This window comes from Engraulis encrasicolus, chromosome 18, assembly GCF_034702125.1.
Source record: "Engraulis encrasicolus isolate BLACKSEA-1 chromosome 18, IST_EnEncr_1.0, whole genome shotgun sequence".
In the NCBI taxonomy this organism is placed as follows: Eukaryota; Metazoa; Chordata; class Actinopteri; order Clupeiformes; family Engraulidae; genus Engraulis; species Engraulis encrasicolus.
This window is the reverse complement of record NC_085874.1, coordinates 19,190,374-19,197,789: the sequence shown is the minus strand read 5'-3', so window position 1 is coordinate 19,197,789 and position 7,416 is coordinate 19,190,374.

The window sequence follows — 7,416 nt, the reverse complement described above, 5'->3', positions numbered from 1 at the left end:
ATGTGGTGCTGGCCGCACTCATTTTGCGCCTGCTTGGCTTGGATTGTCTATTTTTGTCAGCTCACGCTTTTATTTCATTTCCGGGTGGATATCCCAGGAGGGGGCTCTCTGAAGTCTCGAGCTGGGTAGGCCACTGAAGCTTCGGAGATATTCAGGTTTTCTTTTCCTATTTTCAGATTAGACAGTGTAGTTGGACAATCCTTGCCTATTCTAGCCACATGTCTTCCCCTTTTTTGTGTGTGTGCATGCCATTCTGTGATTAGGTTGCGCCCTCAACAACCCGCTGTTGTATCAATGCAACAGATCTCACGCCGAAAAGGTTTTGGCTGTGCAGATTCCTCAGGTAGCCCACTTAGGTGTAACGGGACGTACACACCTTTAGGGGGGGAGGGTGTAACCCAGGTCATCTGCTCGTGGAGTCATAACGTCGCCATGGGAACCTAGTCCGCTCGTGGGGCTGTTTACATTCTTCGAAAGACTTTCCGTTTGTCCTCGTCTACTGATGTCCAATGATTTAAGCTTACCTCCGATAAAATACACCATTATAGTGTATTATTGAAAGCAGGGCTTTGAACCGTTATTTTTTTCCAAACGTTCCGTTCCGAACAGAAACGGAATTATAACGTTTCCGGTTAGGCGTTCCACCAATAAATTGACGTTGTGAGTTTGTGCATATTTAAAGCGGCCATGGATGCCCAATAACGTCGAACATATGTTGGTGCGCTTTACACGCGCTTCTCTGCAATGTCTTACAATGATGCAATGGAAACTTTGCCCTTTTGTAAAGTGGTTTCTCTTATTTAAGATGTGGAGTGCAGACTTTGTAGTCCCCAGCTCTCTCTCCATTCAGTCAGAGAATGTCGGATGTCACACAGGACGTGAACGTCAGCCGTCATGGTAACATGCGCAGGAAATTAATTACTTTTTTTTGTTTGTTTGAGGAACAGTATTAACCGGTATTAACCGGTTACCATTATTTTTAAATAAGTGTTCCTGTTCCAGAACATAAAAAATAATAACGTTTCCGGTTTCGTTTCTGTTCCCTGTAAAATACAAAAAGTTCCCGGTTTTCGTTTTCGTTCCTTGAACCGGTTCAAAGCCCTGATTGAAAGTCATCTTCGCGATAAAAGTGTTTACTTACTCCACTGGTGGAGTGAAGAGTCGTGAACGTCGCAGGTTTTTAAACCGTGAAGATTATTTGTAAGTATCTGTCAACACTGTGTGGCTAGTCGGTCGCTAGCATTTTACATAGCAACCAAACGTTACGGTTAGCAACATAATGATCCGTTTATAACTTCATGTCTCTTGTGCTCATAAAAACAAAAGCGTTGAAGACCGGATTGGCGTCCGAGTGTCCGAGTCCAAACCCAGTGTGTTTCTTTCCACGTCGATATCTGGTGAGTGATTAATTTAGTTTTAAAAGCAGTCATGGGGCTCTACTATACCGTATTGCACTTAGCTTCACTTCAATTGTTCTGAATGTATGGAAGCGTTCTGTATTATAATGTGTGTGTTCTATGTATGTATTTACATCTTGAAGAGAACCGATTTTAATGTTGTTTTGGCCTGTACAGGCCGGGTCTTTCGTTTGGATCGATTCTTGCTGTTCAAGTGAATTCAGCTGCTGTGCGATCGCCTTCAAGCACCGTGAAGGCGAACCCCAACAGCTGTGGCGAGCCTGGCCTTCAGATAAGAACTGTTGATATAACTGAATGAATGAGACTCTTTTGTTTTGTTTTGTTTTCTTCTTCTTCTTTTGTAATACACTGTATTCAACGTGTCATGCTATAGTTTCTATTACCTATTTATATATTTCTATCTACTCACCCGGGTGATTTGGCCTAGTTGTCATTTGGATTATATCTGGTGAATGTAGTTGCAGATTTAACCGTCTGCAATATATATTTTATTTTTAATTATTTATTTTATTTGAATCTGCAGATTCTCTTTTGTTTATCTGATTGTTGTTTGTTTATGTCCATCTTATTGGAAAGATAGCCTACTACACTAAGTTATTCACTCACCAATTTATGAAATATTAATACTCTCCTATTTATCATCTTAATTATTCTTAATACAATATTTTTAACTTACAACCTCCGCGTGTGTGTTTTGCTTTTGCTCTGTGTTGGTACACTCCTTTCTTTAGTAGCGAGCCTAGGTTTTATTGATGCGCAACGCAAGCCCAGAGGGTAAAGACAATATTTTTATTATATTGTTTAGTGAAATAGTTAGAAGTAGGTTACAATTCTGGCGAGAGCCTGCCAGGAGAGAGCAGTGTACCAACAAGAGTAAAACAAACCAACTACAATCAGGGTAGAATAATGGAGATAGTAATGAGCGAACAGATTGATGTCCCAAATTCTGTTATTGTCACCGGATTAACCCACACGGAAATAGATGAAGAGGTAGGAAATCATCTAAAACAGTACGGTTCAATAAATAGAATACTAACTATTGATAACCAAAGATCAGAGTTTCATCTCTGCTCCATTGTAGAGTACGCCTATAACACTGCAATGCACACATGTGCACACTGTGCTTACCCGCAAGCATACTAAATGACATCCTATCAATACTAGTGCTATTGTAACATGCATTTCACATGTACTGCAAATGGCTGGTCTATTGAAAATGAGTTTGCTTACATACAAATATATATTTCTTAAACAGAAGTGAAAAGGCCTAAAGCCTTATCTAAATGCTTTAACTTTACTCTGCTCCTCCATTTCCAAATTTGAAGACAGAATATTTGTGACCTAAATAATAATTTAGCCCAAGTTTGATGGGTGCAGCTCTGATTGAGTTGTAGCCTACATCTTGGAATGCAGTGCAGACCTTGGGCGATGAACAAGATGACATTTTAAAGATGCTCACCAGAAGAAATCAAGTTAACAGTGGTGGTCGTATCATTTTCTCCACTCGAAAGTTTTTATCCCCTTGGGCTACTGTGACTTGAGTGGTACAGGTGTCACCCAGCAAGGGTCACTGGCTCAATTTCACCTCTTCTTCCCTGTGGCTAGGTTATACTGTCCTTCAGCAAGACACTGAACCCCATACTGCCCTTACATGTATGTTGCTCATGGCCGTGATTGACAGGCTTTCGCCATCCGACTGTGTGAGCGAAGTGAATGGATGAAATGGATCATTTCCATGTCTCAAAGATTCCAACATCTCATCATTTGAGAATACAACATTAGACTGCCTATATAGCCTCTTTACTGGTTTAAAAACTGATTTTGTCCGTAGATGCCGAAATATAGAGGTACATAAAATACGATTAACAAAACAGAGGTGCATTTCTCAAAACCATAGTTGCTAACTGTATTAGCTACTTTGTTTTTTTGCAATGCAATTTCCCATTGCAACTACCGAAGTTGCTAACTGGCTAACAACTACGCCTTTGAGAAACGCAGTTCAAGATGTAGAAATGGTACAAAAGTTCTGAACAGCCGAACCTGGAAAAAAGGTTTGATTAGCCATCAAATTGGTTAAACTGGACAGCGGAGTGAAGTGAAAGCCCATTGGGAAACTCCAACTCCCATTGTCATTGTGACACAGCACAACACTGCACACTGCACACAACGAAATTGCATTTATGCCTCACCCGTGCAAGGGGGCAGCCCTCAGTGGCGCCCCATGGGGAGCAGTGCGGTGGGACGGTACCATGCTCAGGGTACCTCAGTCATGGAGGAGGATGGGGGAGAGCACTGATTGATTACTCCCCCAACCAACCTGGCGGGTCGGGAGTCGAACCGGCAACCTCTGGGATGCAAGTCTGACGCCCTAACCGCTCACCCATGACTGCCCTAAAATCTATGATGAAATGTGAGATATGAGTGAAATCTATCTATCTATTCACACATTCATTGCACAGGAATATGTGTTTTAAAACATTTTCCACAGACATTTCTTTGTTAGAGAATGCATGGCGCTTTGTGTCTGCCCTTTCCAACGTAATGGTAGGTGTGACATTTGTGGCCTTGTCACCTTGGCTTCAAATTCAAGTTAAAGTAGCTGCCTGAATTTCTATCAGAATGATCCTAATGAGACCTGTTATCATTGATTCACGATCCATTGTCACGTCTTTGTTTTATTGTACAAGCAAGTGCCATACATTTTTTTGGAAAGCTTAGATTGTCCTATTTCAAATTATATGTATAACAAGATCTAGCAATATATGGATTGTCAGGACCAGACATCCACTTTTGCATGCATGAGGCTCATTGGGGGATGGTGGGAGATTCTGGACAGCATCTGGCCCAGAATCAGTGTACACCTGCAGCTGGCTGTGATAAATGCCTAAGGTGTCTACTTTGATGAGTCAAAAGTGAAGGATACATTTTGGTCTTTCTGTGCATAGCTTTGAATAATGCAAAATGTAATTTATTATAATGTTTTGTCTGTTCGCCTATGTACTGAAGTATGTTTCTCTGGTTAATTTGGTAATTTGGTAACAGTTACACCCAATCTGAAGAAATCTGTGCTGCGAGACTGGAGGAGGGACATCAGCTCAGCCCCATACAATGTCATCAGTTTGCTTTTTGTTTCGAGGCACTATTTTTTTGTGTACCTCTGTAAGTAGGTTATAAAGAGAAACACAAGGTGAACCTCATGAAGCAAGAGCATCTGGTTGTTCACCTACATAAATAACAGCACAAATCATGAGCGGCCATTTTAGAGGTTATGAAGAAGACTTTGCAACAATATACTGTATTCTGGTCTAACTATATCATCTAACCTTCATAAAAATGAACTAACACTTAGCAATTACCATTCAGTGGCGAGCCACACACACCTGTAGTATATATGATTTCAATGAAATTATTTATACAGTTTATGCAGCTGAAGCAACCATGGAGGACTCATTTCTTCTGTCTTGGTTGATGGGGCAGAGTACGAACATTTATGCCATAAAAGTAACAGAGGATAATCTGTTTTGGAAATTAAAGGTAGGCCTATCGCATTTGAGGAGAAGTCTCCTCTCTCTCCTTTTTTCCCCAATTGAATTCTGATGATTCCTGATTGGCTGATAAGGTAATAATTTGCTTGAGACGCATGCGTGAAACGCATCTCTATAAGAGGCTTTGTCCGTCCGTCCGTCCGTCCGTCCGTCCGTGACGCGTGATTCCCTCTTGTGTCCATAAGGTGGCAGAGTTGAGTAAAAAAGGTTGAGAACCATTGGCATAGACGGACGCATCTGTTGTCCGCCTGTCGTACTTGTTGTATGTGTAAATGACTGCAATTACAAATCATACGTAGCAAAATCGCGCTCTACTTTTTTTGAACTGGTGAAAGAAACTGAAGTGCGTATTTAATACACTTACAGGTGGGGGGGGGCTGGGGCAATGTCATAAATACAAATGGGAGTTAAAAGGGATAACAGCCACTGACATGACCAGTTTAAAGGACCAGTTCAGTCAATTTCAACATGCAGTTGTAATGCTTACACTAGCCTGGACTTGTCAGTACCTGAGGATTTTTTCCCCTTCTTCAGCCTTTTCCGAGATCTTGGTCATTGTAATGGGGGCAGCGCTTTGTTTACATTTCAAATACACATTTTTATTTATTCCCAATATCATCCGGAAGGTTATAAAACATCAGCAGACAACTAGCAAACAGCGATACCTTTTGGGAAAATATTTGGAGTAGGCCTATGTTAAAATGTTTTTAAATGTAGGCCTAAACAAACGCTGCCCAAATTACAATAGCTCATATCTCGGAATGGAGCTCTATCTCTGTCATTTCGTGAAGTATTCGCGAAAAAAATAACATTAATTTTCGTGGTGCATTCACGTTATTGACCGTTTTTCGTGGTTGGGCAACGAAATACTGCCTATTCATTTGAATTGCCCCACTGCTGAATGAATAGGCAGCGTTTCGTTGCCCAACCACGAAAAATGGGCAATAACGTGAATGCACCACGAAAATTAAAGTTATTTTTTTCGTTAATACTTTCGTGAAGTCAAGGGTAGCGTGAGCAATACAACAGCATATTGAAATTGACTGAACTGGTCCTTTAATGGAAAATAATGTCTTAGCAGAGCAACTCCAGTCCACTTCACACCATGCCTTATACTGGTGACAAATTAGCTTGACAGAGTAAAAGTCCGGCCATATGATATACCACTAATTGGCTCATCTACATGAAAAAGCGTGAAAGCCCAACGGGGAAACTCCAACTCCCATTGTCATTGTGACACAGCCCTCCACAGCACACTGTACACAACAAAATTGCATTTCTGCCTCACCCGTGCATGTGGGCAGCCCCTCCAATGGCGCCCGAAAGCAGTAGGACGGTACCCCAGTCAGGGAGGAGGATGGCGAGAGCACTGGTTAATTACTCCCCCCACCAACCTGGCAGGTCGGGAGTCGAACCGGCAACCTTTGGGCTACAAGTCTGATGCCCTAACCCCTTACCCATGACTGCCCTTGACATGGCCAAAGTATTCCAAATATTACCAGCTAGTTCAGTTTATTGGCTGAAACAAAAGTGGAAAAACACTAAACACCCGAGTTCAAACCCGCACTGTTTTTCAAAGTGAAGTGTGTGTGCCCCTTGGAGTGCCACAGCCTTGACGTTCAAGAGGAGGCTCAAAGCCTCACAAGCATTTCAAAACGATCGAGAATGGAATAGATTTAAAAGTGTGGAAGTGAGCGCTATAGCAGTTCCATTTTGGCCACTACACACCATTTCCAACTGATTTCAAACAGTAAACACGATCGTTTGGCAGTATTTCTGTAGTAAGCAAATTGAAAACAACACAAAAGTATGAAAATGTTTAGGTCAATTCATAACAGTAGGCTACAAAATTGTCCGTAGTCAAATGCTCTGAAAATCAACAAAAACGTAATGAGCACAAACAATGACCAAGTTGTTTTAAGTTATTTTAAGCTATTTACAACTCCATAGCCTATAATACTGTACAACATAGCCTATAATACATATCATATTTAAACATGCATGACTTTCCCCCACCCTAGTAATAAATGAGTATGGAGATGTGAAGGATTCTGGGTATATTTTATAATAGTTAAGATGCAGCAAGTGCAGCCTTGAAAATTCTTCTACGGTAGAATTTTGAAGAATACTTCACTTTGGAATAGTACTTGGCAAGTTGCGATGACATGGAATCCTACCAAAATGGGCGTTACTCACACAAGCAAGGGCATTAGACTTCACTTTGAGAAACGGCCCCTAACTTTCCTCCTTTCCTCAAAAGAGGAAAGCTATTATGAACGTTCTGATAGTATATTGTTTAAGACAAAGTGACGAAGGAAGAGAAAAAAAACCTCTTCAGCCTGTTTCAGACACACACACAATGTATATCTCACAAAGCTGTGCCCTAAACCAGGAGACCTATTAGAAGTCCAGCCCAAAGCAACCAATAGTCCTCCCCAGCCACATCAGACAGA